Below are 13,540 nucleotides of genomic sequence, written 5' to 3' on the forward strand. Positions count from 1 at the left end.
CTCTTGCCCTCTGCTGGATGATGGCCTTCACTCAAACTCCTCGGGTCTCCTTCGCAGATTCACCTTCAACTTAGGCTGACCGCACTGCACGTATGCAAATTTCCCCAGAACAGCTGATCAGTAGCTCTGCTCTGCTGCCCTCTGCTGATGATTGCCTTCACTCGAACTCCTCGGGTCACTGATGCAGGTGCACCTTCAACTTACGGTGACCGCACTGCACGTATGCAAATCTCCCCGGAACAGCCAATCAGAAGCTCTGCTCTGCTGCCCTCTGTTGGAATCTCGCCTTCCGTCGAACTTCCTCGGGTCACTGGTGCAGGTGCACATTCAACGTACGGTGACCGCACTGCACGTATGCAAATCTCCCGGAACAGCCAATCAGAAGCTCTGCTCTGCTGCCCTCTGCTTGGAAGCTCGCCTTCCGTCGAACATCCTCGGGTCACTGATGCAGGTGCACCTTCAACTTACGCTGACCGCACTGCACGTATGCAAATCTCCCGGAACAGCCAATCAGAAGCTCTGCTCCTACTGGCCCTCTGCTGGAATGCTCGCCTTCCGTCGAACTCCTCGGGTCACTGATGCAGGTGCACCTTCAACTTACGGCTGACCGCACTGCACGTATGCAAATCTCCCCGGAACAGCCAATCAGAAGCTCTGCTCTGCTGCCCTCTGCTGGATGATTGCCTTCACTCAAACTCCTCGGGTCTCCTTCACAGATTCACCTTCAACTTAGGCTGACCGCACTGCACATATGCAAATTTCCCCAGAACAGCTGATCAGTAGCTCTGCTCTGCTGCCCTCTGCTGGATGATTGCCTTCACTCAAACTCCTCGGGTCTCCTTCGCAGATTCACCTTCAACTTAAGGCTGACCGCACTGCACGTATGCAAATTTCCCCAGAACAGCTGATCAGTAGCTCTGCTCTGCTGCCCTCTGCTGGATGATTGCCTTCACTCAAACTCCTCGGGATCTCCTTCGCAGATTCACCTTCAACTTAGGCTGACCGCACTGCACGGATGCAAATTTCCCCAGAACAGCTGATCAGTAGCTCTGCTCTGCTGCCTCTGCTGGATGATTGCCTTCACTCAAACTCCTCGGGTCTCCTTCGCAGATTCACCTTCAACTTAGGCTGACCGCACTGCACGTATGCAAATTTCCCCAGAACAGCTGATCAGTAGCTCTGCTCTGCTGCCTCTGCTTGGATGATTGCCTTCACTCAAACTCCTCGGGTCTCCTTCGCAGATTCACCTTCAACTAAGGCTGACCGCACTGCACGTATGCAAATTTCCCCAGAACAGCTGATCAGTAGCTCTGCTCTGCTGCCCTCTGCTGGATGATTGCCTTCACTCAAACTCGTCGGATCTCCTTCGCAGATTCACCTTCAACTTAGGCGGACCGCACTGCACGTATGCAAATTTCCCCAGGACAGCTGATCAGTAGCTCTGCTCTGCTGCTCTCTGCTGGATGATTGCCTTCACTCAAACTCCTCGGGTCTCCTTCGCAGATTCACCTTCAACTTAGGCTGACCGCACTGCACGTATGCAAATTTCCCCAGAACAGCTGATTAGTAGCTCTGCTCTGCTGCCCTCTGCTGGATGATTGCCTTCCCTCAAACTCCTCGGGTCTCCATCGCAGATTCACCTTCAACTTAGGCTGACCGCACTGCACGTATGCAAATTTCCCCAGAACAGCTGGATCAGTAGCTCTGCTCTGCTCTGCTGCTCTCTGCTGGATGATTGCCTTCACTCAAACTCCTCGGGTCTCCTTCGCAGTTTCACCTTAGGCTGACCGCACTGCACGTATGCACATTTCCCCAGAACAACTGATCAGTAGCTCTGCTCTGCTGCCCTGTGATGGATGATTGCCTACACTCAAACTCCTTTGGTCTCCTTCGCAGATTCACCTTCAACTTAGGCTGACCGCATTGCACGTATGCAAATTTCCCCAGAACAGCTGATCAGTAGCTCTGCTCTGCTGCCCTCTGCTGGATGATGGCCTTCACTCAAACTCCTCGGGTCTCCTTCGCAGATTCCTTCAACTTAGGCTGACCGCACTGCACGTATGCAAATTTCCCCAGAACAGCTGATCAGTAGCTCTGCTCTGCTGCCCTCTGCTGGATGATTGCCTTCACTCAAACTCCTCGGGTCTCCTTCGCAGATTCACCTTCAACTTAGGCTGACCGCACTGCACATATGCAAATTTACCCAGAACAGCTGATCAGTAGCTCTGCTCTGCTGCCCTCTGTTGGATGATTGCCTTCACTCAAACTCCTCGGGTCTCCTTCGCAGATTCACCTTCAACTAAGGCTGACCGCATTGCACGTATGCAAATTTCCCCAGAACAGCTGATCAGTAGCTCTGCTCTGCTGCCCTCTGCTGGATGATTGCCTTCACTCAAACTCGTCGGATCTCCTTCGCAGATTCACCTTCAACTTAGGCTGACCGCACTGCACGTATGCAAATTTCCCCAGAACAGCTGATCAGTAGCTCTGCTCTGCTGCCCTCTGCTGGATGATTGCCTTCACTCAAACTCCTCGGGTCTCCTTCGCAGATTCACCTTCAACTTAGGCTGACCGCACTGCACGTATGCAAATTTCCCCAGAACAGCTGATCAGTAGCTCTGCTCTGCTGCCCTCTGCTGGATGATTGCCTTCACTCAAACTCCTCGGGTCTCCTTCGCAGATTCACCTTCAACTAGGCTGACCGCACTGCACGTATGCAAATTTCCCCAGAACAGCTGATCAGTAGCTCTGCTCTGCTGCCCTCTGCTGGATGATTGCCTTCACTCAAACTCCTCGGGTCTCCTTCGCAGATTCACCTTCAACTTAGGCTGACCGCACTGCACGTATGCAAATTTCCCCAGAACAGCTGATCATTAGCTCTGCTCTGCTTCCCTCTGCTGGATGATTGCCTTCACTCAAACTCCTCGGGTCTCCTTCGCAGATTCACCTTCAACTTAGGCTGACCGCACTGCACGTATGCAAATTTCCCCAGAACAGCTGATCAGTAGCTCTGCTCTGCTGCCCTCTGCTGGATGATTGCCTTCACTCAAACTCCTCGGGTCTCCTTCGCAGATTCACCTTCAACTTAGGCTGACCGCACTGCACGTATGCAAATTTCCCCAGAACAGCTGATCAGTAGCTCTGCTCTGCTGCCCTCTGCTGGATGATTGCCTTCACTCAAACTCCTCGGGTCTCCTTCGCAGATTCACCTTCAACTTAGGCTGACCGCACTGCACGTATGCAAATTTCCCCAGAACAGCTGATCAGTAGCTCTGCTCTGCTGCCCTCTGCTGGATGATTGCCTTCACTCAAACTCCTCGGGTCTCCTTCGCAGATTCACCTTCAACTTAGGCTGACCGCACTGCACGTATGCAAATTTCCCCAGAACAGCTGATCAGTAGCTCTGCTCTGCTGCCCTCTGCTGGATGATTGCCTTCACTCAAACTCCTCGGGTCTCCTTCGCAGATTCACCTTCAACTTAGGCTGACCGCACTGCACGTATGCAAATTTCCCCAGAACAGCTGATCAGTAGCTCTGCTCTGCTGCCCTCTGCTGGATGATTGCCTTCACTCAACTCCTCGGGTCTCCTTCGCAGATTCACCTTCAACTAGGCTGACCGCACTGCACGTATGCAAATTTCCCCAGAACAGCTGATCAGTAGCTCTGCTCTGCTGCCCTCTGCTGGATGATTGCCTTCACTCAAACTCCTCGGGTCTCCTTCGCAGATTCACCTTCAACTTAGGCTGACCGCACTGCACGTATGCAAATTTCCCCAGAACAGCTGATCAGTAGCTCTGCTCTGCTGCCCTCTGCTGGATGATTGCCTTCACTCAAACTCCTCGGGTCTCCTTCGCAGATTCACCTTCAACTTAGGCTGACCGCACTGCACGTATGCAAATTTCCCCAGAACAGCTGATCAGTAGCTCTGCTCTGCTGCCCTCTGCTGGATGATTGCCTTCACTCAAACTCCTCGGGTCTCCTTCGCAGATTCACCTTCAACTTAGGCTGACCGCACTGCACGTATGCAAATTTCCCCAGAACAGCTGATCAGTAGCTCTGCTCTGCTGCCCTCTGCTGGATGATTGCCTTCACTCAAACTCCTCGGTCTCCTTCGCAGATTCACCTTCAACTTAGGCTGACCGCACTGCACGTATGCAAATTTCCCCAGAACAGCTGATCAGTAGCTCTGCTCTGCTGCCCTCTGCTGGATGATTGCCTTCACTCAAACTCCTCGGGTCTCCTTCGCAGATTCACCTTCAACTTAGGCTGACCGCACTGCACGTATGCAAATTTCCCCAGAACAGCTGATCAGTAGCTCTGCTCTGCTGCCCTCTGCTGGATGATTGCCTTCACTCAAACTCCTCGGGTCTCCTTCGCAGATTCACCTTCAACTTAGGCTGACCGCACTGCACGTATGCAAATTTCCCCAGAACAGCTGATCAGTAGCTCTGCTCTGCTGCCCTCTGCTGGATGATTGCCTTCACTCAAACTCCTCGGGTCTCCTTCGCAGATTCACCTTCAACTTAGGCTGACCGCACTGCACGTATGCAAATTTCCCCAGAACAGCTGATCAGTAGCTCTGCTCTGCTGCCCTCTGCTGGATGATTGCCTTCACTCAAACTCCTCGGGTCTCCTTCGCAGATTCACCTTCAACTTAGGCTGACCGCACTGCACGTATGCAAATTTCCCCAGAACAGCTGATCATTAGCTCTGCTCTGCTTCCCTCTGCTGGATGATTGCCTACACTCAAACTCCTCGGGTCTCCTTCGCAGATTCACCTTCAACTTACCGCTGACCGCACTGCACGTATGCAAATTTCCCCAGAACAGCTGATCAGTAGCTCTGCTCTGCTGCCCTCTGCTGGATGATTGCCTACACTCAAACTCCTCGGGTCTCCTTCGCAGATTCACCTTCAACTTAGGCTGACCGCACTGCACGTATGCAAATTTCCCCAGAACAGCTGATCAGTAGCTCTGCTCTGCTGCCCTCTGCTGGATGATTGCCTTACACTCAAACTCCTCGGGTCTCCTTCGCAGATTCACCTTCAACTTAGGCTGACCGCACTGCACGTATGCAAATTTCCCCAGAACAGCTGATCAGTAGCTCTGCTCTGCTGCCCTCTGCTGGATGATTGCCTACACTCAAACTCCTCGGGTCTCCTTCGCAGATTCACCTTCAACTTAGGCTGACCGCACTGCACGTATGCAAATTTCCCCAGAACAGCTGATCAGTAGCTCTGCTCTGCTGCCCTCTGCTGGATGATTGCCTTCACTCAAACTCCTCGGGTCTCCTTCGCAGATTCACCTTCAACTTAGGCTGACCGCACTGCACGTATGCAAATTTCCCCAGAACAGCTGATCAGTAGCTCTGCTCTGCTGCCCTCTGCTGGATGATTGCCTTCACTCAAACTCCTCGGGTCTCCTTCGCAGATTCACCTTCAACTAGGCTGACCGCACTGCACGTATGCAAATTTCCCCAGAACAGCTGATCAGTAGCTCTGCTCTGCTGCCCTCTGCTGGATGATTGCCTTCACTCAAACTCCTCGGGTCTCCTTCGCAGATTCACCTTCAACTTAGGCTGACCGCACTGCACGTATGCAAATTTCCCCAGAACAGCTGATCAGTAGCTCTGCTCTGCTGCCCTCTGCTGGATGATTGCCTTCACTCAAACTCCTCGGGTCTCCTTCGCAGATTCACCTTCAACTTAGCGCTGACCGCACTGCACGTATGCAAATTTCCCCAGAACAGCTGATCAGTAGCTCTGCTCTGCTGCCCTCTGCTGGATGATTGCCTTCACTCAAACTCCTCGGGTCTCCTTCGCAGATTCACCTTCAACTTAGGCTGACCGCACTGCACGTATGCAAATTTCCCCAGAACAGCTGATCAGTAGCTCTGCTCTGCTGCCCTCTGCTGGATGATTGCCTTCACTCAAACTCCTCGGGTCTCCTTCGCAGATTCACCTTCAACTTAGGCTGACCGCACTGCACGTATGCAAATTTCCCCAGAACAGCTGATCAGTAGCTCTGCTCTGCTGCCCTCTGCTGGATGATTGCCTTCACTCAAACTCCTCGGGTCTCCTTCGCAGATTCACCTTCAACTTAGGCTGACCGCACTGCACGTATGCAAATTTCCCCAGAACAGCTGATCAGTAGCTCTGCTCTGCTGCCCTCTGCTGGATGATTGCCTTCACTCAAACTCCTCGGGTCTCCTTCGCAGATTCACCTTCAACTTAGGCTGACCGCACTGCACGTATGCAAATTTCCCCAGAACAGCTGATCAGTAGCTCTGCTCTGCTGCCCTCTGCTGGATGATTGCCTTCACTCAAACTCCTCGGGTCTCCTTCGCAGATTCACCTTCAACTTAGGCTGACCGCACTGCACGTATGCAAATTTCCCCAGAACAGCTGATCAGTAGCTCTGCTCTGCTGCCCTCTGCTGGATGATTGCCTACACTCAAACTCCTCGGGTCTCCTTCGCAGATTCACCTTCAACTTCCGCTGACCGCACTGCACGTATGCAAATTTCCCCAGAACAGCTGATCAGTAGCTCTGCTCTGCTGCCCTCTGCTGGATGATTGCCTACACTCAAACTCCTCGGGTCTCCTTCGCAGATTCACCTTCAACTTAGGCTGACCGCACTGCACGTATGCAAATTTCCCCAGAACAGCTGATCAGTAGCTCTGCTCTGCTGCCCTCTGCTGGATGATTGCCTACACTCAAACTCCTCGGGTCTCCTTCGCAGATTCACCTTCAACTGCCGCTGACCGCACTGCACGTATGCAAATTTACCCAGAACAGCTGATCAGTAGCTCTGCTCTGCTGCCCTCTGCTGGATGATTGCCTACACTCAAACTCCTCGGGTCTCCTTCGCAGATTCACCTTCAACTGCCGCTGACCGCACTGCACGTATGCAAATTTCCCCAGAACAGCTGATCAGTAGCTCTGCTCTGCTGCCCTCTGCTGGATGATTGCCTTCACTCAAACTCCTCGGGTCTCCTTCGCAGATTCACCTTCAACTTAGGCTGACCGCACTGCACGTATGCAAATTTCCCCAGAACAGCTGATCAGTAGCTCTGCTCTGCTGCCCTCTGCTGGATGATTGCCTTCACTCAAACTCCTCGGGTCTCCTTCGCAGATTCACCTTCAACTTAGGCTGACCGCACTGCACGTATGCAAATTTCCCCAGAACAACTGATCAGTAGCTCTGCTCTGCTGCCCTCTGCTGGATGATTGCCTTCACTCAAACTCCTCGGGTCTCCTTCGCAGATTCACCTTCAACTTAGGCTGACCGCACTGCACGAAAGCAAATTTCCCCAGAACAGCTGATCAGTAGCTCTGCTCTGCTGCCCTCTGCTGGATGATTGCCTTCACTCAAACTCCTCGGGTCTCCTTCGCAGATTCACCTTCAACTTAGGCTGACCGCACTGCACGTATGCAAATTTACCCAGAACAGCTGATCAGTAGCTCTACTCTGCTGCCCTCTGCTGGATGATTGCCTTCACTCAAACTCCTCGGGTCTCCTTCGCAGATTCACCTTCAACTAAGGCTGACCGCATTGCACGTATGCAAATTTCCCCAGAACAGCTGATCAGTAGCTCTGCTCTGCTGCCCTCTGCTGGATGATTGCCTTCACTCAAACTCGTCGGATCTCCTTCGCAGATTCACCTTCAACTTAGGCTGACCGCACTGCACGTATGCAAATTTCCCCAGAACAGCTGATCAGTAGCTCTGCTCTGCTTCCCTCTGCTGGATGATTGCCTTCACTCAAACTCCTCGGGTCTCCTTCGCAGATTCACCTTCAACTTACGCTGACCGCACTGCACGTATGCAAATTTCCCCAGAACAGCTGATCAGTAGCTCTGCTCTGCTGCCCTCTGCTGGATGATTGCCTTCACTCAAACTCCTCGGGTCTCCTTCGCAGATTCACCTTCAACTTAGGCTGACCGCACTGCACGTATGCAAATTTCCCCAGAACAGCTGATCAGTAGCTCTGCTCTGTTGCCCTCTGCTGGATGATTGCCTTCACTCAAACTCCTCGGATCTCCTTCGCAGATTCACCTTCAACTTAGGCTGACCGCACTGCACGTATGCAAATTTCCCTAGAACAGCTGATCAGTAGCTCTGCTCTGCTGCCCTCTGCTGGATGATTGCCTTCACTCAAACTCCTCGGGTCTCCTTCGCAGATTCACCTTCAACTTAGGCTGGCCGCACTGCACGTATGCAAATTTCCCCAGAACAGCTGATCATTAGCTCTGCTCTGCTTCCCTCTGCTGGATGATTGCCTTCACTCAAACACCACGGGTCTCCTTCGCAGATTCACCTTCAACTTAGGCTGACCGCATTGCACGTATGCAAATTTCCCCAGAACAGCTGATCGGTAGCTCTGCTCTGCTGCCCTCTGCTGGATGATTGCCTTCACTCTAACTCCACGGGTCTCCTTCGCAGATTCACCTTCAACTTAGGCTGACCGCAGTGCACGTATGCAAATTTCCCCAGAACAGCTGATCAGTAACTCTGCTCTGCTGCCCTCTGCTGGATGATTGCCTACACTCAAACTCCTCGGGTCTCCTTCGCAGATTCACCTTCAACTGCCGCTGACCGCACTGCACGTATGCAAATTTACCCAGAACAGCTGATCAGTAGCTCTGCTCTGCTGCCCTCTGCTGGATGATTGCCTACACTCAAACTTCTCGGGTCTCCTTCGCAGATTCACCTTCAACTTCCGCTGACCGCACTGCACGTATGCAAATTTCCCCAGAACAGCTGATCAGTAGCTCTGCTCTGCTGCCCTCTGCTGGATGATTGCCTTCACTCAAACTCCTCGGGTCTCCTTCGCAGATTCACCTTCAACTTAGGCTGACCGCACTGCACGTATGCAAATTTCCCCAGAACAACTGATCAGTAGCTCTGCTCTGCTGCCCTCTGCTGGATGATTGCCTTCACTCAAACTCCTCGGGTCTCCTTCGCAGATTCACCTTCAACTTAGGCTGACCGCACTGCACGAAAGCAAATTTCCCCAGAACAGCTGGATCAGTAGCTCTGCTCTGCTGCCCTCTGCTGGATGATTGCCTTCACTCAAACTCCTCGGGTCTCCTTCGCAGATTCACCTTCAACTTAGGCTGACCGCACTGCACATATGCAAATTTACCCAGAACAGCTGATCAGTAGCTCTACTCTGCTGCCCTCTGTTGGATGATTGCCTTCACTCAAACTCCTCGGGTCTCCTTCGCAGATTCACCTTCAACTAAGGCTGACCGCATTGCACGTATGCAAATTTCCCCAGAACAGCTGATCAGTAGCTCTGCTCTGCTGCCCTCTGCTGGATGATTGCCTTCACTCAAACTCGTCGGATCTCCTTCGCAGATTCACCTTCAACTTAGGCTGACCGCACTGCACGTATGCAAATTTCCCCAGAACAGCTGATCAGTAGCTCTGCTCTGCTTCCCTCTGCTGGATGATTGCCTTCACTCAAACTCCTCGGGTCTCCTTCGCAGATTCACCTTCAACTTACGCTGACCGCACTGCACGTATGCAAATTTCCCCAGAACAGCTGATCAGTAGCTCTGCTCTGCTGCCCTCTGCTGGATGATTGCCTTCACTCAAACTCCTCGGGTCTCCTTCGCAGATTCACCTTCAACTAAGGCTGACCGCACTGCACGTATGCAAATTTCCCCAGAACAGCTGATCAGTAGCTCTGCTCTGTTGCCCTCTGCTGGATGATTGCCTTCACTCAAACTCCTCGGATCTCCTTCGCAGATTCACCTTCAACTTAGGCTGACCGCACTGCACGTATGCAAATTTCCCCAGAACAGCTGATCAGTAGCTCTGCTCTGCTGCCCTCTGCTGGATGATTGCCTTCACTCAAACTCCTCGGGTCTCCTTCGCAGATTCACCTTCAACTTAGGCTGGCCGCACTGCACGTATGCAAATTTCCCCAGAACAGCTGATCATTAGCTCTGCTCTGCTTCCCTCTGCTGGATGATTGCCTTCACTCAAACACCACGGGTCTCCTTCGCAGATTCACCTTCAACTTAGGCTGACCGCATTGCACGTATGCAAATTTCCCCAGAACAGCTGATCGGTAGCTCTGCTCTGCTGCCCTCTGCTGGATGATTGCCTTCACTCAAACTCCTCGGGTCTCCTTCGCAGATTCACCTTCAACTTAGGCTGACCGCACTGCACGTATGCAAATTTCCCCAGAACAGCTGGATCAGTAGCTCTGCTCTGCTGCCCTCTGCTGGATGATTGCCTTCACTCAAACTCCTCTGGTCTCCTTCGCAGATTTACCTTCAACTTAGGCTGACCGCACTGCACGTATGCAAATTTCCCCAGAACAGCTGATCAGTAACTCTGCTCTGCTGCCCTCTGCTGGATGATTGCCTACACTCAAACACCTCGGGTCTCCTTCGCAGATTCACCTTCAACTTAGGCTGGCCGCACTGCACGTATGCAAATTTCCCCAGAACAGCTGATCATTAGCTCTGCTCTGCTTCCCTCTGCTGGATGATTGCCTTCACTCAAACTCCTCGGGTCTCCTTCGCAGATACACCTTCAACTTAGGCTGACCGCACTGCACGTATGCAAATTTCCCCAGAACAGCTGATCAGTAGCTCTGCTCTGCTGCCCTCTGCTGGATGATTGCCTACACTCAAACTCCTCGGGTCTCCTTCGCAGATACACCTTCAACGTCAGCTGACCGCACTGCACGTATGCAAATTTCCCCAGAACAGCTGATCAGTAGCTCTGCTCTGCTGCCCTCTGCTGGATGATTGCCTTCACTCAAACTCCTCGGGTCTCCTTCGCAGATTCACCTTCAACTTAGGCTGACCGCACTGCACGTATGCAAATTTCCCCAGAACAACTGACCAGTAGCTCTGCTCTGCTGCCCTCTGCTGGATGATTGCCTTCACTCAAACTCCTCGGGTCTCCTTCGCAGATTCACCTTCAACTTAGGCTGACCGCACTGCACGTATGCAAATTTCCCCAGAACAGCTGGATCAGTAGCTCTGCTCTGCTGCCCTCTGCTGGATGATTGCCTTCACTCAAACTCCTCTGGTCTCCTTCGCAGATTTACCTTCAACTTAGGCTGGCCGCACTGCACGTATGCAAATTTCCCCAGAACAGCTGATCAGTAGCTCTGCTCTGCTGCCCTCTGCTGGATGATTGCCTTCACTCAAACTCCTCGGGTCTCCTTCGCAGATTCACCTTCAACTTAGGCTGACCGCACTGCACGTATGCAAATTTCCCCAGAACAGCTGATCAGTAGCTCTGCTCTGCTGCCCTCTGCTGGATGATTGCCTTCACTCAAACTCCTCGAGTCTCCTTCGCAGATTCACCTTCAACTTAGGCTGACCGCACTGCACGTATGCAAATATCCCCAGAACAGCTGATCAGTAGCTCTGCTCTGCTGCCCTCTGCTGGATGATTGCCTTCACTCAAACTCCTCGGGTCTCCTTCGCAGATTCACCTTCAACTTAGGCTGACCGCACTGCACGTATGCAAATTTCACCAGAACAGCTGATCAGTAGCTCCGCTCTGCTGCCCTCTGCTGGATGATTGCCTTCACTCAAACTCCTCGGGTCTCCTTCGCAGATTCACCTTCAACTTAGGCTGACCGCACTGCACGTATGCAAATTTCCCCAGAACAGCTGATCAGTAGCTCTGCTTTGCTGCCCTTTTCTGGATGATTGCCTTCACTCAAACTCCTCGGGTCTCCTTCGCAGATTCACCTTCAACTTAGGCTGACCGCACTGCACGTATGCAAATTTCCCCAGAACAGCTGATCAGTAGCTCTGCTCTGCTGCCCTCTGCTGGATGATTGCCTTCACTCAAACTCCTCGGGTCTCCTTCGCAGATTCACCTTCAACTTAGGCTGACCGCACTGCACGTATGCAAATTTCCCCAGAACAGCTGATCAGTAGCTCTGATCTGCTGCCCTCTGCTGGATGATTGCCTTCACTCAAACTCCTCGGGTCTCCTTCGCAGATTCACCTTCATCTTAGGCTGACCGCACTGCACGTATGCAAATTTCCCCAGAACAACTGATCAGTAGCTCTGCTCTGCTGCCCTCTGCTGGATGATTGCCTTCACTCAACCTCCTCGGGTCTCCTTCGCAGATTCACCTTCAACTTAGGCTGACCGCACAACACGTATGCAAATTTCCCCAGAACAGCTGATCAGTAGCTGTGCTCTTCTGCCCTCTGCTGGATGATTGCCTTCACTCAAACTCCTCGGGTCTCCTTCGCAGATTCACCTTCAATTTAGGCTGACCGCACTGCACTTATGCAAATTTCCCCAGAACAGCTGATCAGTAGCTCTGCTGTGCTGCCCTTTGCTGGATGATTGCCTTCACTCAAACTCCTCGGGTCTCCTTCGCAGATTCACCTTCTACTTAGGCTGACCGCACTGCACGTATGCAAATTTCCCCAGAACAGCTGATCAGTAGCTCTGCTGCCCTCTGCTGGATGATTGCCTTCACTCAAACTCCTCGGGTCTCCTTCGCAGATTCACCTTCAACTTAGGCTGACCGCACTGCACGTATGCAAATTTCCCCAGAACAGCTGATCAGTAGCTCTGCTCTGCTGCCCTCTGCTGGATGATTGCCTTCACTCAAACTCCTCGAGTCTCCTTCGCAGATTCACCTTCAACTTAGGCTGACCGCACTGCACGTATGCAAATATCCCCAGAACAGCTGATCAGTAGCTCTGCTCTGCTGCCCCCTGCTGGATGATTGCCTTCACTCAAACTCCTCGGGTCTCCTTCGCAGATTCACCTTCAACTTAGGCTGACCGCACTGCACGTATGCAAATTTCACCAGAACAGCTGATCAGTAGCTCCGCTCTGCTGCCCTCTGCTGGATGATTGCCTTCACTCAAACTCCTCGGGTCTCCTTCGCAGATTCACCTTCAACTTAGGCTGACCGCACTGCACGTATGCAAATTTCCCCAGAACAGCTGATCAGTAGCTCTGCTTTGCTGCCCTTTTCTGGATGATTGCCTTCACTCAAACTCCTCGGGTCTCCTTCGCAGATTCACCTTCAACTTAGGCTGACCGCACTGCACGTATGCAAATTTCCCCAGAACAGCTGATCAGTAGCTCTGCTCTGCTGCCCTCTGCTGGATGATTGCCTTCACTCAAACTCCTCGGGTCTCCTTCGCAGATTCACCTTCAACTTAGGCTGACCGCACTGCACGTATGCAAATTTCCCCAGAACAGCTGATCAGTAGCTCTGATCTGCTGCCCTCTGCTGGATGATTGCCTTCACTCAAACTCCTCGGGTCTCCTTCGCAGATTCACCTTCATCTTAGGCTGACCGCACTGCACGTATGCAAATTTCCCCAGAACAACTGATCAGTAGCTCTGCTCTGCTGCCCTCTGCTGGATGATTGCCTTCACTCAACCTCCTCGGGTCTCCTTCGCAGATTCACCTTCAACTTAGGCTGACCGCACAACACGTATGCAAATTTCCCCAGAACAGCTGATCAGTAGCTCTGCTCTTCTGCCCTCTGCTGGATGATTGCCTTCACTCAAACTCCTCGGGTCT

The sequence above is a fragment of the Scyliorhinus canicula genome, chromosome 12, assembly GCF_902713615.1.
Source record: "Scyliorhinus canicula chromosome 12, sScyCan1.1, whole genome shotgun sequence".
Classification (NCBI taxonomy): Eukaryota; Metazoa; Chordata; class Chondrichthyes; order Carcharhiniformes; family Scyliorhinidae; genus Scyliorhinus; species Scyliorhinus canicula.